The sequence below is a fragment of the Amia ocellicauda genome, unplaced genomic scaffold, assembly GCF_036373705.1.
Source record: "Amia ocellicauda isolate fAmiCal2 unplaced genomic scaffold, fAmiCal2.hap1 HAP1_SCAFFOLD_112, whole genome shotgun sequence".
NCBI classification, from domain to species: Eukaryota; Metazoa; Chordata; class Actinopteri; order Amiiformes; family Amiidae; genus Amia; species Amia ocellicauda.
The window spans coordinates 9,353-27,260 of NW_027102677.1; the positions used below are offsets into that span (position 1 = coordinate 9,353).

Here is a 17,908-nt window from a genome sequence, read left to right on the forward strand (position 1 = left end):
CTGATTATACCACTCTGCCTTATGGATATTAGCGGTGGTTTTGATAACAGACTTCAACACCCTTTCTCCTGTATTATAGCCGGTCCCTCCAATTCGGGTAAGAGCTATCTTATAAAGAACATCATAGAAGATGTGGACGCAACCGTGTCCCAAGCTCTTGACAACATAGTGTGGTGTTACTCTTGCTGGCAACCTCTCTACGATGATTTGGCATCAAAAAAAAATAATCTGAAATTTGTGCAAGGTCTCCCCGCCTCGTTGTGTGACGATGACCTGTTCCCGCCCGGACAAACTAATCTAGTGATCCTTGATGACCTGATGGAGCAGGCCGGTGACAACAGTGAAGTGGAAAAAGCTTTACAAAAGTACACTCATCATAGGAATTTAAGTATTATTTATTTAGTTCAAAATCTATTTTTTCAAGGTAAAAAAAGCCGCACTATTAATTTAAATGCCAATTATATAATTCTTTTTAAAAACCCCAGAGATAAACTACAGGTCACCGTCTTGGCTCGTCAAATGTACCCTAACCAGACCAAATTCTTTTTGGAGGCATTTGAGGATGCCACCAAAAAACCCTACGGGTACTTGATTGTGGACTTAAAAGCACAAACCCCAGAAGACTTTCGCCTCAGAACAGGTTTGTGCCCGCCCGATTGGCCGGCAGTGTATGTGCTAAAGAAAAGGAAATAAATAAGAATGTCTGTTCGGATTAAAAGAAATCTGCCGCTTTTGCAAATGTTATTTGAGGGGAGCCCGTGCCATAGGAAAGCTGTGCTGGCAGGGGCCCCCTCGGATTTGATCGAGACCCTGTGTGAAATAGCTTTTAACATCTTACGCGGTAATATACCCCTAACCCCTTCTCAACATTCTAAACTCAAAAAACAAAAAGCGGTTATCAAGATCATCGCTAATAAGAAGTATTCTATTAAAAGAAAAAGAAAGAAGATTAATCAAACCGGAGGTTTTATAGGACCGCTGTTGAGCATAGCCGTGCCTTTCCTAACCAGTCTTCTAGCTTCCAGAGTGGGTTAATAATGGAATATGCTCAGAAAATGTTTTTGATCCCTCAGGAGCAGCTTGAGAAACTGAGAAAAAATGTTGTCGGGCCAGAGCCCATTAGACAAACGGCCGAAAACAACCTGGACTCTGAAATGAAAGCTATACTGGCCAGGGCTGATTTAAATCAGTATTCCAAAGCCCAGATGTATAGCAACACGTTACAGCTCTACCTCCGTCTGGTTAGACAGGGTGAAAAAGATCAAAACATTTTAACTTTAACCATGGCCTCTCAAGAAAATGGTTCTGGGACTGATGCGGGGGGTACGGTTGATAAAGATGTTGCGGTGCCCGAACCTGTTGAGAGTTCAGAGGGAGATGTTGTAACGGATGTTTTGAGAAACATGCCGGCCAGAAGCAAAAGACATGCAGAATATATTCTGCACAAAATGGTTCAGAAACCGCGGGTAACGACTTGGAATGAACAGGGTGAATTTGTTTTTAAAGGACAACTGCTCAAAGGTTCACACATGTTTGATTTGTTGAAGAGTGTCACTAGCACTAATAAGGTACCCGATAGTCGCCGACCTGTAGGCTGGAATGCTTTCCTACAGGCGATGGCCTGTCTGAACATACCCCAATCAACAGTCCCTAACCAGGAAATGCGACAAAAAATCCGTCTGTGTAAAGAGGTGGTGACTGATCTGACGCCGATATCTCATTACTCTGACCGTGTTGAGCAACCCTCCTCAGGATCTATCCATCGTTGGGAAGCTTATTAATCTCATGTTTTTATTTGTCTCCCCTGTAAATAAGGAACCGACAAACCATTTTTTTATTTTTATTTTTTATTTTCAAATGTTGTACATTTATTTATAACATAACCCTGCTTTGTATAAGATTTGTGCTGAATAAAAACAAAACTAATGATTCAAAGGCTGTTTTCATTATTTTTTCACTTTAACACGCATGACATCTTTTAAAATCCTCACAAGAACACCCCATCTGTATACATGGCTGGCTAGGGTCGTAAGTAATTGTGTTATAAGGGGGGGTCCACAGTGTCCTGACAAACTCTGCCACTTTTTTATCATTTTGGCCTAAATCCTCACTGTACAAGGACATAATATCGGGGTATGACCTTCCTTTAGATCTATGATATAAGAAAAACACACAGTGTTGACCACAAGTGAAGGTCTGAAGACTTTGTACTTGACGACCGCTGTAAATGGTTTCTTGACAGTTGTTGAGCAGAAAGTTATTGATCTTCCGAGGGAAAGGTCTGAAATCCGGGGGGTTTCCATAGGAATCAAAAAATTCCCTTACGGTGGTCCTCCCTTAGATAAATAGCCAGCCAATGTTCTCCGGGCATATTTTTAGGGTGTGTGTTGATTATGTACATTGCAGGTAAATTCTTGATCTTAAATTTAGGCAGCTGGTCGCAGGCGTAGACTCCTTGAAACACTTTCCGTGAGCCGTCCAGGGCATTCATGATGTGGTTGAGCTCTCTGGTGTTCATTTTAATAATAATCATACAGAACGTTTCTCCTCTGATTCACCTCAATAATGTTGTCAAACACAGCATACACGACCATATTTACAGTGCGTGGTAGAGGCTGCTTGAAACGCATCTCCAAACGCATATTGCCCGTCTTCATCAGTGAAAAATGTTGTCCACACTCTTCGTCAGGGGTCAGGTTGAAACCGTACAGGGTGTAACCGCTGCAGTATTCCCGGCGATCGATCAGCAGAGGTTGATCCTTGAGATGGCGACCCGTAGCCAGTACTAGACTGTAATATTCACGAACCGCGTTGCCGTTTTCAAAGTCAGGTTGAAAAGGTCTGGATGGAACCTGCACACCATCGACGTACAGTGCTATAAATTCCGCGTTATAATGTTTAAAGTTAAAGGGGTTCTTGTTGTAAACCCCGGTAAATGCATCATTATCCACGAGACCTATAATAACCTGTTTTGGGAGCTGGCCTAGAAACAGATTTTCCTGGTTCATCACCCGTGTCCCTGCGGGGATACTGTGGACTTTCATATAGACTCTTTCGATCGGGTACTTGGCGTTTGCCGTCATTAAAGCCTGCGCATGTCCTAGTTTAACCGCCGGGGAGACGGATACTTTTTTCACAAACAGCGAGGCCGATAATATGGTCAGTTTATATTTTTCAGTATCAGGGGTCATCAGACAAAAAGCACTTTTACTACGGATCATTTTAATTTTAATGTCTACCCCGTTGAGCATGAGTTTTTCTTGGAAAAATATGTCTGCATGAATATGTCCCATTAGCTCAAAGGTCCTCCCTTCTGTTGAAAAGGCCGTTCTTTTTTGCAAACCCTTATTGAGTCCCTCTGGATCCTGGTCGTCCATAGCTTCCGGGGTGTCTTTGAAGAAAAGGCCGGGGCTGAACTGTTTGCTTAGGGTCTCCTCACTATAATTAAGGATACACTCCATCATGGCCCTATAGGGGTAAGTATTGCTGCTTTGACTAATGAGCCGATCTCCCAGGGTCACATCCACCTGTGAAAACATGGTGGCCACCGGGTAATTGATGACCCCAGCGTTGGCCGTCTTCTCGATTGCATCGCCATCCTCATCAGTCACTTTACAGTTCATTAAAATAAATGTGTTATTCAAATCAATATAATCCTCGCCATTGCCAGCTATAAAAAACTCCAGAGGGGCCGTATCTGAAATTGCGGAAAGAGGGGGTATCTCTACATATATGCTCTTATCTATACTCGTTTGAGTGTATGGAACTGTAAACAGATCCAGTTCTGATTTGACGCATTCTTCCGATAGACTGTGGACAAAAGACATTTTTAAAAGATGTATCCTGAGGCTCTATTTGTCTTTCTTTGAGACTTTCTTTTTGCAGGTTTTTTCTTGTGCTGCTTCCTTCTCCGAGTGTTTCCACGATATGTTGGAGAATGAGAGCTTCTTCGTTTTTTGTTAGCCACGGATCTTCGTCGCCCTGGTGGACACATACTGTTTCTTCTTTTACCCCCCCTCCTCGCCATTACCATGAGACCCGAACCCTCCTGCTGCTCATGGCTAGCTGCCCGGTTCATAACATTGGTGAACACGTCACTAACAATATTTTTAGCCGCTGATTTCAAGTGGGGTCTGGCTATAGCAAAGCCTCTCTTAAGCATGGGTACGGCCATTCTAAAGAGACCACGAAAGAGTCCTCCTAGACCGGCTCCATACATTGTGGGGGCTCCTACAAAACCGGGCAAGCCGTTCCCGGCTTGCATCTTGTAATAATCCACATAGGCGCTAGGATCTACATAACCCCTCGAGGTAGCCATTTTAATAATGTACACACTGTTTCAGGGGTCGAAAATGTAGTTTGACAATAACTTTACCGAAGCGGAAGGGTACGTTGATATTCTGATCCGATTTTACTTCGATCGTGATGTTGTCAAAGTGGGTCTTTGAGACTGGTACGTAGTGTGGCTTGTCATAAGTAATTGTGACCATGTCATTGCTTTTACCTTTAATAAGTACATTTCTCAAAAGGGGGACATAGCTATCCCCGACCCTCTGGTGTGTTATGATATCCGTATACACATAAAGAGTGTAAAAGCCGCCCCTGATGTCAGCCGGGAAGGGGGCCACCACTTCTGAGAACCTGCTCTCTGTGTCAGAATAGAACCCTAATATACGCCCCAGTTGTCCTTTGGTTTGAATGCTAATACCAGGTTTTGACACCTTGTACACTCTGTTTTTAATAGGGTTGTAATATAGCTTGATGTTGGGGGTGCCTTCTGAGAACTGTTTATGCATCTCATCTAATATTGTATCCACATTGTCATAATAACCTCCTTGCATCGTGAATGTCCATTGACTCTTTTTAACATCGTCAAAAATGGCGAAGGTGGCATCCTTATCTTGTAAAACAGCCCAAGTGTAAGGATACTGTATTTCCGCCAACCCCACTTCCCACGACCCCCTTAGATCTATAGATTTTCCAAATTGTACCGTGTAACTGGATATTTCATTTTTAGGGTATATATCGAGAGAGGCGTTACTGGGTAGAGTCACGTAGAAGCCTCCTGATTCCATCTTGAGTATCGAATGTAATGACCCACTCACACCGGCGGGCATGTTGTTATAAGGCTTGAATATCACAAACCTGTTGTTCAGGGACCCAACTATTGAACTTTTCAGGCCATCCAAGCCATTTCACCAACACATATTTTTTCCGGTTCTGGGTTTTCTCAGCTAATATCTTTTCAACTCTGTATACAATGTCTTTACCCACAATAATTTTTTGTAACTCGGCTTCGTAAAACGTTCCTTCTATATCCTCCCCGTCATAGTCTTTTAACCGGTACACGGGGGGGTCTCTAGCCACCTGTTCGGTAACTGTAAAATATTCGTCAGAAAATGTTTGTTCATAATCTTTGGCAAAAGTACTCCTTAGCTTTGAAACGCGAACCACATCGCCGATGTTGAACTTATAAGTAGTTTTCCCCTTCTTAATAAATGGGCCGTATAATTTTTTATAGACCTTAAAAGAATTACTTTGATCAACATCTATAGGCTTCATTTTAATACTGGCGTGATACCCTTGGTTGTAAGCATCGATAAAATCCTGAACTTTATCAAAATACTTGAACGTGTTGACCGCTGTAAAATATCTCCACATTTTGGTCTTTATGGTGCGGTTAAACCTCTCCACCACCGATGCCTTAAGCTCATTGCCGGTGGTGAAATGATGTATTTTGTGTCTCTTCAGTAGATTCTGAAATTCTCTGTTGAGAAACTCTTTTCCTTTATCAGTCTGCAGTTTTTTAGGACATCGTCCCTGGGACAATATATCCTCAAAGGCCCTTGTCACCGCCCGACCTGTTTTATTATGTAGAATGCGAGCCCAGGCATATTTTGATAACACATCGATACACATCAATATAAATTTGTGACCATTGTTATGTTTTGATAAATTTGACATATCGACTAGATCCATTTGCCATTGTGAGTCTATGTCAGTTGCATATACACGGTTTCTTTTAAAGTTAATCCTGAGAGGTTTATGTAAGGTATAGGCGTCTTGTTCCCGTAACCATTCTGAAACAACCACATCATTAACCTTCACACCGGCCTCAGCGAGTCCCCTTTGAAAACCCTTCTTACCCGCCAAACCCCCAATCGTGGCTGGGTTGTAGTATAGTTCATGCATTTGGGGAGCTTGCCGAGTCATTCTGCCAAATAAACACACAGACCCACACTATGCGCAAAGTTTTTATACAAGGTTTTTTATTCAACTTCAGGAGAGCAGATACCCCTTTTTAGACATTTGAGAAAAGTATAACATACACAACAATTTTTTCTACGGTCCAGACAAAAAGAAATCAGATGATTGGTTACTTGATCTATATCAACAAATACCTGTTTCTTTATCTTGTAGGCACACACCTCAGTTACATATGTAAATAAAACAACAATATGACCTATTTTAAAAGTAAACAGAGGGGTATTAAACATGCTCAGTAAAAGGTCATACAGATGTTGATGAAATGGCCTAATATCATTCTTGGCCCCCTTGAGCGCTTCATCCCAGTGTTCATACCCCCCGGTCTTTGTTACAGCAACCATTAACTTTTCCAGGTTTGAAAGTTGATCCTCATCGATGGTTAAATCTGTAGAGAAAAGGCTCGCGTTGGCTACTTTTCTGTCAAGCACATGGTGTAATAGCGCTCTCAGGTTAGCTGCAGAGTGTTGATGACAGAACCAGTTGCAGCAGCAGTCCAGAACATTCCCCATGTTCAAAGTCCCTTAGTTCAGGTCAGAGTCTGAATCAGTGGCGTAGATGTCGAATTCTTCGTCGCTGCCCCCAGCTTTAACTTCTTTACGGAAGAAATAAGCTTTTAGCTTGCCAGCGGTTTTTCTACTTGGCTCATCCAGGTCATTGAGCAGCTGCCCAAGTTTCTCTATTATAAACGGCTCCTTTTTCAGCTCCAGCAAAATCTCATCTATGATTTTCTGGACTTGTCCAGCAGTGACATGTATGTGGGAGTAAGACAGAGCCTTGATTAGTGCCGGTTTCAGCCACGGTTTGTTCAGTCTTCTGTAAAACACGTTGAAATAGAACAGGAAATAGTAACGGTCTGGTTCAAACAAACAACTGTGTCTCAACTGACTGGGGTGATTCACTTCACACCCCCGACAGACTTCTTTCAGAGCTCGGTCGATGAGAGCACTCAGAATATACACCAGGGTGCTTTTAACCACTCTGCTTACTTGGACACCTACCCCGGGCATAAATCCTGCGTCTTCATCACGCCCCCGAGACAGTCCGATGCTCATTGGGTCGCCTGGTGGTTTGTGGGGTGTTTCTACATCCATTGGACTGACCCCCTCCTGAGACGCACAGACGGTAGACAGTTCGGCAAAATCGAGGCCCTCCATGAGCTCCAGAGGCTGGGGATCCCCGAGACTCATTTGGACATCCATCGCTCCGCATGTTGTTTCGTCCTGAGGGACCGGGGTCTGAGGTCTTGGAGGGTAACCGCAGTCAGAGGGTTCCGGAGTGTATACAAAATCTGGGGAATAGAACCAGGGGTGATCCCGGGTTTGAAGAGGCCTGTAGAGCCTGTCGACGTCCGCAGCTTTCGGGTAAGACATTCTCTTTAATTTTAAACCATGAATGAATTGTTGCGCCTTTTATCCTATCTCTTCACTACGTCACGACACACCGCCCTCTTAGAAGAGAGTAGACCCTGAGCCGTCAGACCCCCCTCCAACCCCCCACAGGTCGTCTGTTTTATCATCGTCGTCGTCATTCAAGGGGGATATATAATCCATAATCCAGCATATTCAACTTCTAACAGAATCCAGTTGTGAACATTTGGTCAAGATGTCAAAACCATCATTTATACAGTTTATGACCTCTTTCAAGAACGGCCAGTCCACGGCGTCAAACATAATTTCAGTAACCTGTTTTTCTGGATCCTCCACAACCCCTTCAATAGGGTTTGTAATCAGGGTACTGCTAAACAAAACCTTACGATCAGTAGTTAGAGATAGACTCTTCACCACTGTACCGTAGTTCTGCAAGCTTTCCCATTCACACCTTTCAAAACTCTGAGTCGGAGACTCCGTTTCGCCTTCTCTTGGACCCTCTTGCAAGCCTTCTAGAGTCTTATCCACAAGCCCCAGGTCTCTCCATGCCATCACCTTCAACCAGTCCTCAAAAGAGTATTCAATCACCGTCTCAAAAGGTTCCAACGTACCCTCCTTCTCTCCCAAAGCAAAAAGCTCCACTCCAACATAGCTGGGATCCCTTTTAAAGCGGTAACCCCGTCGACCCCCCCAGAACAACACCCAGGAGCGTTCAATCTTCAAATTGGTGAGTACAGGAACCCTTGCCCGGGATTGTTTCTTGCGGGGTTTCATGTTGATGTCGCTGGACATGTTGAAGAAGCGGGATGTTTCAGATGCTGAGAATTAAAGAGGTATTGCCTAAAAGCAGCGCGGGGTCTTAAATAGAGAGGAGAGTTTCGGGGCGTTGCCTTCAGAGGGGGGGGGGGGTCTTTATGGGTGGCCTTGTTGTTCAGGGTTTTAGGGGTGTACACTTTCTGACGGATATGACGTAGGAATAATTAAGGAAATAACTCTAAAATCACGCCCCCCAATTATGACGTAGGCATATTAATAAGCTTAGGGCATACGTCATAACAAAATAGGCCGCGCCCAAAAAACCCTACTATCTACTGATGTGCGGTCCTAATTAATCGGCTACGTAAATCATTCCTTTCCGACCGAACCTGTAACGCTCAAATAAATAATCTGTATAATTTATTTAGCCATCTAACTTCAAGTTAACCTGACACTGAGCAGGTTTGATTTTTGTTTGTCTGTGTTCCACCTCGGGGGGTAAATTCAATAAACTATGCGCTAAATAAAAACTGACCTTTAAATAAACAGTATTCATCTATCGAGAATCTATGTTCATGGTTTGTATAGAAGTATTTCCACATATGCATCTGGACACTCGGGCAAGCCAGCTGAGAAGTCGCTCAAGTCGCCGCAGCTAAGTATCGCCTTTTTCTCTCGCGTTTCCTAGTTTAGTTAAGAGTTACATTGATTGATTACGTGGTTTGTTTAGCTAAGAATGATATATCTTGCACCTGTTTTGTAGTAAGAGCAGCGACTGTTTGTTAGTGAATTTAGCAAGTTACTTAGCACACTTAACACGCCCTGTCTGTAATCAGAAGCTTTACACTGTAGGCTGTGATTATTCGCATGTATCTAGTCAGATGAATGATCTGAAATGCATCAAAAGTCATGGAATGAGAGACTTTTTGGGCGTTGGTGGTATAGTGGTGAGCATAGCTGCCTTCCAAGCAGTTGACCCGGGTTCGATTCCCGGCCAACGCAACGTTTTCTTTCTAGGCTTCCGCCATCACATTTGTGATGCTTCGGGGGAGTTCGACACCATTCAAGCTATTGCGACCCTACTAAGCCTGCACTTACCGCTGTTTTCACTAACACACTTCTGGTGAACCGTTGCGCATGAACAGATGACGAATAAATGGCCTTACACTAGTATCCCACAGCACCAGCTTCGTCTGTAGAAAAACAAAGGTTCCTCTCCCTGCTGCAGGATACCCACATCACACTTGACTCGCAGACCTTTACTGCGCCCTCTTGCTTCACGTGGGCCGTGCTCCCAGAAGCGCTGTAACATACATGTGCACTTGCGTGCAAAAGTATTCGGTATTACATTTATTTGACGTGTTCATTGCTTGAATATACTTTAAAAGCTAATACACTCCTCTCCATGCTCACCAACAACAATGTTGGCGACGATGACGGCTAAAGTAAGGAGAAATAGAAATGCCACTTCCATTCACTCCAATTACTATTGTTGTTATTATTACAGGGGAAAACTATGACCCTTGGTCATCAGTGTCTTGGGCGGACAGTTATGTCATTTAACAACATCCAAGATACCCGAGCCATCGGTCAGTCAGCACCGCTAGATGGCGGCAGTCAGACACTCATGCAATGTTTGAAGAAGGAAGTGTTCAAATAGAGGAGCGCACAACTCTCTACGTGGCACCGATGTTAACTAGTTTTCACAGAAACCTGTGCTATGTGGCTCGTTGGTCTAGGGGTATGATTCAAAGGGTTCAAATCCCGGACGAGCCCTTTGTTTTAGTATTCTCTCATTCATTTTCATTTTGACAGGGTACTTTTGCCAACATGAAAAACATTTCCTTCATGTATCATGACTTCATTATGGTAATATCTCATTTCGTATGTTTCCAAATAGGCCTCTTAACAATCATCTACAAGCCTACATATACCAGCATGATTTCATACTATGTGCACGATATGTAGTCCATGTCTGTCTCTCTGTCTGTCTAGATATATGTTTATAATTGAGTTGATGATAGTTGCATCTGTGCGCCAAACTGTGTCTGAGCAGCAGACTGTAACTTGAAATAATTGCATGAAAATGTCTGTATCTTCTTAATTTTATGCAGGTTAGTTCAGCTAGTAAGAAAGGTCACTATCTTTTTTATCTTTTTCTGTAACTAAACCATTCAGTCTTTCTACATGATGCCGTGAATCCAACATTTCCCCAATTCGCTCCCTGCGAGAAGACAATGCGATGTGCAATGAAAGTAATAGCCTGTCACTTGGCACTTCAGTTCTGCGTACCACCAAGTCTTATTAGACTCCTTAGTTCTAACTGCAAGTTCCCTGCCATGTCCATGAAAGGGGATTGAGTCCGTATTGAACCATTATCTAAAACACAAAACTATGAGAAAGCTTTCGTGATCTATTGGTGCGCATCGCTGCCTTCCGAGTAGTGGCCAGTACTACTACTACTAAAGGTAATTATACTAAGGAACGAATGAACGAAAGAGAGAGTATCATTACTCAGTACACTTAGAGGCTATGTGTGTACTAGTAACTTGTTACTTGATTTAAGTCACGAAAAGTCCCATCCAACGTCAGTCCCATCCTATGTAATGTGTGATGTCCAGAGCCGGCCCTAGCCATTTGGGGGCCATATGCGAGATTTGATAGTAGCCCCAGAACCATCCCCCCTCTCGATGAAAAACATTTTAGTGGTGCCCATGTTTATGGCGTATAGAGAATGTTTAGTTAAAACTAAAATAAACACAAACAATTAAATAATGCACATCACAGAACATGTATTGCACTTTAACATTCACTGTACTTGTTGAAGAAATTGATGTAATAATCAATACAAATGTAAATAGTGCACTATGCATATTGAAATCAGAGCAATAACTAATAAACTGTTTAGGTAAAATAACATCCACACCAAAAATACTCAATACTGAAAATACTATAGTGCACAAGAAACTGAATTTAAATAATACAATACTATGAAAAATCATTAGCTGACAACTGGCAAACTACTGCAGTACTTAACTACTAGCTGATCATTATCATCATTTGGATGGCAACTGGCAGTAGGCTAGCTAGCAAAGTGAGCTGGATTATTACTTTATAATGATATATAATTTATAAAGACATGTAAATTCCTCACAAAGTTATGACTTAAAGTCCCACTGCTTGGAATTTAGAAAACACAGAACATCACTAAAGTTCCCCTGACATTATCTTTATAAACTCCACCACAATATACATTATATCCATCATATTTACATTACATTTAGCATACATATCCCTGACGCATGTATTGACCTCACTGGAGACAATATGCTCGAGTCACAGATTAAATGCCCCTCTCCCTCTCGGGTTTACATGGTCTTAGTTTATTGCACTAGAGACGAGTTGTTTACCCGCAGCACTGCACAGGGCAAAGGACTGTCTTGTGCATTGCGCCTTGTTTAATACTTTGTTTTAATGATCTTACCGAGTGTTTTTTTACATCACTGGTGGGGCTACAAAGCCATGAATCGAAGTGTTTTATCAAGTTAGGATTAAAACACGATGTACAGTACTGAACAGTGTACAACAGACCCACAACAATTTAGAGAGCATAATGATAAAGGAAACCACTGATCCGCATTATCCATGAAACGTCCATCAGCAATGTACTTTACCTTGAAACCCACAATAAATGGACCAGACCGTTACCTTGCACTTTTAAAATGCGTCCATTTCGGGAATGTTACATGGATACCATCATCTCAGACATTAGATTTTGCATGTAAACTGTGGGCTTAGATCGTGGAAAATTGTGCATGTTTTCAAAATTTCTACGCCATTTACTGGTGTTCTTGGGATGCTCCTTCTGTGTGACCGTATACCTCGAGTAAACGTTTACTCAGTCTGCTTGAGCAAGTGGGTTGAAATGACGTGTGTAAGCCGAAAGCCAGTAATGTATTTTGATACCAGACATTACAGCTTTCATGACCAGGGGCGCAGCGAGGATTTCAGGGCCCCATGAAAGTAAAAAAGGTAGTTACCGAAGTGTGACCCATCGGGAGGATAGCTAAACCCGGGGGTTATGCCTGTGAGGAGAGGTTGAGGGGTGGATGAGGAAGCTCGCCACTTGATAGGTCCGGTCGTTGAGGTAGGAGGAGAAGCAAGTGAGAGCAGTCCCAGAGATTCCAAGGTCAGCGAGGCAGGAGAGGAGGATGGAGTGATCGACGGTGTCAAATGTTGCAGAGAGACCAAGGAGGATGAGGATTGAGGAGAGGGAGGCTGCCCGAGCACAGTTGAGGGAGTCAGTGACTGCCAGGACAGCAGTCTCAGTGGTGTGAGCGGTGTTTGGAAGGCGGATTGCAGAGGATCAAGAAGTGAGAGATGGGAAAGGAATGCAGAGAGCTGACAGTGGACCGCACGCTCGAGGGTCTTTGAGAGGAAGGGGAGTAGGGCGACAGGGCAGAGACAGGTGCCTCTGAGGAGAGGTGGGGTCAAGGGTAGGTTTCTTGAGGAGTGGGATGACCGCAGCTTGTTTAAATGCAAGAGGGGAAACAGCCAGAGAGGAGTGAGGAGTTGAGGAGGGAGGTGAAGAAGGGGAGTTGAAATGGAGCAGACGTTTGCAGGAGGCGAGTAGAGAGAGGGTCCAGGGGACATATTATGGGTTTGTGACCTAGGAGGAGAGAGGAAAGTTCAGAGTCTGAGAGAGGAGAGAATGAAGAAATGGAAGCTTGATCGGTGGGAGACTTGGGCAGGGTGGGAGTGGAGAGGAGACTGTTGAAGAGCTTGTGGATGTCTGTGATCTTGTAGAAGAATGAGGCAAAATGATGAGGTGAGATGAGATGAGGGAGGAGGGGGGAGATGAGAGAGAAGGTGGAGTAAAGCTTGCAGGGGTTGTGGACAGTGGATTCAAAGAATGACTGGAAGTAAGACTGAGGTGAGCGAGGAGGGGAATGTGGGCAGTAGAGAGTGGTAGAGTGCGAGGGTCGTTGGGAGTTTGGATCTCTTCCACTTGTGCTCAGTGGTGCGCAGACTGGATCAGGTCGAGCGGAGAACAGAAGAGATCCAAGGCTGAGGAGGGGAGGGACGGACAGAACGAGACGGTGTAAATGAAGAACTTTTTCCTGAATCAGGAGCGATTCAAACTTCCGGTTTGAAATAGCTGTAGAACTGTCGCTATTTCAGTTGGAATTTCATGAATAAATTAATATAGGGACAACCTATGGACTGCCTACAAGACGCACAATCCCAAGAAAAAGGGAGCAAAGTCGATCCACGAATTGTTTATGAAGGCAAAAAAAAAATAGGCAATTAACCAATCGTGAAGCATGAACCGATTCCAAAGTACAACAACCCTGCTAGCACATTGCCTCAATGCTGTAGCAATATAAATGATATTGCTACAATGTTATTGGCAATGTTGTGTGTTAGCAGGGAATACCTGTACAGTTTTTTTCCAACAATCTGCAAAGTTAAATACTGGTGCTGAAAAATTAGGTACTAATAAAACAGAAGTATTTGGCACACACAAGTAATGTGTGTTGGTTCGGCAGTTACTGCTCTCAGGAAGGTAATGTGACTGCCTCCCGTCTCCCCAAAGCTCCCGTCATTGATGAAGCAGGCGTGACCGCACCTTCCCAAGCTCTTCACTATGACTTCACATCTTGTCGCTATTAAAATCTAGGATGTGTCACAGAGTGGAAGTTATACAGTACCACTGGGGGGTAAAACTTATGGAAGCACGACTACACCACCTAGCGGTTGTCTACAGCCGCTAGGACCCATTGGGAGGTTGTCGATTGCCCAAATATGCCCATTTTGCATTTACTACCTCTCAATTCTCCCTTCGATTTAGGTTATTTAAATTGGGGAATCTCAAGCCAGGAGCACACCACAGACCACACAAGACAGGTATACAATTAACTGGATTACAAATCTCTAATATAAAATCCATCAGACTTCCTCTTTATGTTAAAAAGACAAAAGTTCAAACTAAAAAATGCATTCGTGGAGGGTTCTGTTGGTCTCCTCCGGCAGCACCAGGAGCTGGAATGGGGCAGGCAATAGTCCACGTGTCCTAGTACAAATTAATGAGGGGCTCCGACAAAAATTCAGCTTCTGCTCTGGTCCGGGTTTGGCAATACAAAGAAATTACAATGTCCATGTACAGTCCAAGAAAACAATGGCCGAGTAAAAAAAAAAAAAAAAACAGGTTGTTTGTTGTTATCCTTTGAAACACTACTGTAGTTCAAAAAGCCTGTACGCTATCCCTTCTCTGGATACTCTCGCTAGCGTTGCAGAGGTCGCCTCAGCTCTCCTCTGGGTCTCTTAGCCCTTTCCGTTACTTGTCCATCAAGTCCTTCGTTCGCCTTTGGCTCCACGTTTCGTTCCCGTTGCTCTGCAATCCCGTCCCCCCCAGCTCCACCCCGGGAGCATTTTATCTCCAGCCTAACAGGTGCTCCTCATGGTCAATTATTGAATTTCGTAGAACCTGGCGAATAAGCGGGTACTCTCATGAATGCGTGATTAGCCATGTGTATATTTAAATCAATCAATCGTAAATAAAACTCGTGCATTTCCGTGAAGTGGGGCGGGACATTCAAAGTAAACAAACGTGATTTTAATGGGAATAATGTGATAATATAAGAGGTTTAAAGTGAATTAATAAAACAAAACAAAAAGCAATAAAAAACACACAAAACAAATACCAAAATACCATTGCTAGTGATGCAGTAAAGGGACACTGTTTGGAATGAATGAGAATTGTGCATTCTTACCGATGCCCCACAACGATCACACCTTTTGATCGATCAGCTATTTAACTCTTTCATCAACCTCCATTACCTATAACATAATTCTGAGAAATATACCTTTTCTTTCAAGTGTGCTGCAGGAAACATCCACTTATTTATAATTCGTTTTATGTCACTTGTTTGCTGCAAGAAAGGCAAGGCGGTAAGGCTGTAGAACACTGCTACATTATGCATCTTGCACTATGGTGTCGGTAATATAGTTTTTTCGTGCAATACTTATTTATATTGTATTCATAATTCGTTTTGTCACTTGTTTCTTGCATACTGTTTTTATTTTGTGTGTTTTTTTCTTGTTTCAAACATAAAGAAAATCTAAGACATGAAGCTATGCAGTTTCTGTGTAAGTGTATGAACACAATGATCGGTGGTGGAATTGGCTGCGATGCAAGGGGACCAGCTAAAATCTTGCCTAGGGCATCAAATTGGTCAGGGCCGGCCCAGGGCGGAATGACTGATGTGAGTAGATAGTAGGGTTTTTTGGGCGCGGCCTATTTTGTTATGACGTATGCCCTAAGCTTATTAATATTCCTACGTCATAATTGGGGGGCGTGATTTTAGAGTTATTTCCTTAATTATTCCTACGTCATATCCGTCAGAAAGTGTACACCCCTAAAACCCTGAACAACAAGGCCCCCCATAACCGGTTGTTCTTGTTGTTCTTGTTGGTCAACTGTAGAGTGTGAATGGGTCGGCTCTTCCTGTAGCGGTTGGGGGTCTTTTTTAAATATACATGTAAGGGGCCCAGGTCTTAACAATGCCATTTTGAATAGTGCGTTTATCATATTCACACTGTCTCTGTCTCTGTCACTGTCTGTCTCTCTCTCTTTGTCTCTCTCGCCCAAGCATTTTATAAGATCAACAAGTTCTGTTGTCTGTAATGGTCCCAGGTCTTAACAATGCCATTTTGAATAGTGCGTTTATCATATTCACACTGGCTCTGTCTCTGTCTGTCTCTATATCTCTCTCTCTCGCCCAATCATTTTATAAGATCAACAAGTTCTGTTGTCTGTAATGGTCACAGGTCCTAACAATGCCTGTTTTGCATAGGGTACTTATGTTAACCCCAATGTATATGGCTCTGTCTCTCCCCTCAAATTTAATTAAAAATAAAATTAAAAAAAAGAGGGTGTGTGTGTGTGTGGGTGTTTGTGGGTATAGGTTAATTGTATTTGTATATAAAAAAATAAATAAAAAATAAAAAAAATAAAAGCTGTGGTTATATTTTATCTCACACATAATGTGTTCATTCGTTTTACTTAAATACATTCTAGGGTCTTAAAGCTCATAAGAGTTAGACTTAAGATAAGGATATGTTTTTAAGGTATTTTAGCAGGCTCAATCCCTGATGATAAGGAATCATTTAAAAAATAAAAACAACTGATCACTCAATGCTAAATAGATCACAACACTCAAGGCTAAATCACTCACACCACGGGGGACGGGGGTGGGCTCAGACAAACGTAGGCATGGCGTGTGGTCTCAAAACATTCAGAATACTTTTAAACTATATAATTTATAAGCTTTGTAAAATAAACCCAAATATCTCTTTTGTGGGGATAAATGCTGTTCTGAGTAGTTTGTGACTTGTTTAATACCAAACAAAGCATCGCTATTAAAAAAAAAAAAAAAAAAAAAAAATCACTGTAAAAGCGCTACTTATTTTAGATCTTTATAGTTATTTTCTTGGCTCAGGTTGTTTTTTAGCGCGTATAAAGGCCTGAAATATTCTTAGTGTTTATTGACTATAGGTCTTGATGCTTAAAAATGTTTTTTTGAGAGACCAAAAGGTTCTAATAAAAGTTTAGAGTAGAGAGGAGAGAGATCGTCGCCATCTTGGTTTCTATTTGAAATTGATGCAGGGTCATTTTATTGGTTGGTTTTGATATGTTAATTGATAACAGGACGGCACAAAGGCCAGCCCAGAACAATGCCTTACAAGCAGATCCGGCATCCGGCCATCAGTATAAGTATGAAGGTCTGGTCTTCAGCTCGACAGACTCATACTGACCTTTCGATTTAAGCCTAAAGATCAACAATGTCCGGAAACAACATCAACGACTTCGATTTAAACGAGTTTTTAGGTAAGTCTTCAGATTATTTTCATTGACTCAGAGCGTGGGCATGTATTGTAAATAAGGTTATAACATCTGTTTTAAGTTCTGTAAAATTATTTTTCAGCCAGTCAACAGGAGTTAATTCCCAACGCTGAGGAGATCATCTGGAACAACGACGGTAAGATTTTTGTGTTTGCGCTCAAGGGTTCTTATGTATGGGTGTGTGGTTGTGTTTTGAAGCGGCTCATTAGAGTTATGAAAACGTTTTAATATATATTAATGGCGGTCTCTTTAATTACACAGAAACTATCGAAAGGCCTGTGATTAATGTCTCCGAGGATCAACCAAGAGAAGTGGTTGTCCCTAGACAGGCTGTCTGCCGACCGGGTAAGAACTAAACCCCTGTTTGTTTGTATAACGTTTCGGTAAGATGTTTGAGGCCCGTTTTGTTAATTTAAAAAAATATCCTTTCTAACAGTATTAAGAAACGTGGTTCGAGACAACGAAAGGCCTTCCACATCGAGGGATTGTTTCGTTTTACCTTCGAGAACCGTAACCTTTCAAGAATCTGAAAGGCCGTCAGCCCCTGTATCTGATAGCGGTGAGTATATATCTGCCGCTTGTAAGAGGTTAAAGCTTTTTATAAAGAGGGGTG

At 42.5% G+C, this 17,908-nt stretch overlaps 1 non-coding gene across 1 annotated transcript; it reads left to right on the top strand.

Annotated features, from left to right (window-relative positions):
* The first annotated feature begins 9,320 nt into the window (after positions 1-9,320).
* trnag-ucc (transfer RNA glycine (anticodon UCC)) lies at positions 9,321-9,392 on the top strand. The gene has a single exon. It is a non-coding gene; the product is annotated as a tRNA-Gly (tRNA).
* Positions 9,393-17,908: the final 8,516 nt, after the last annotated feature.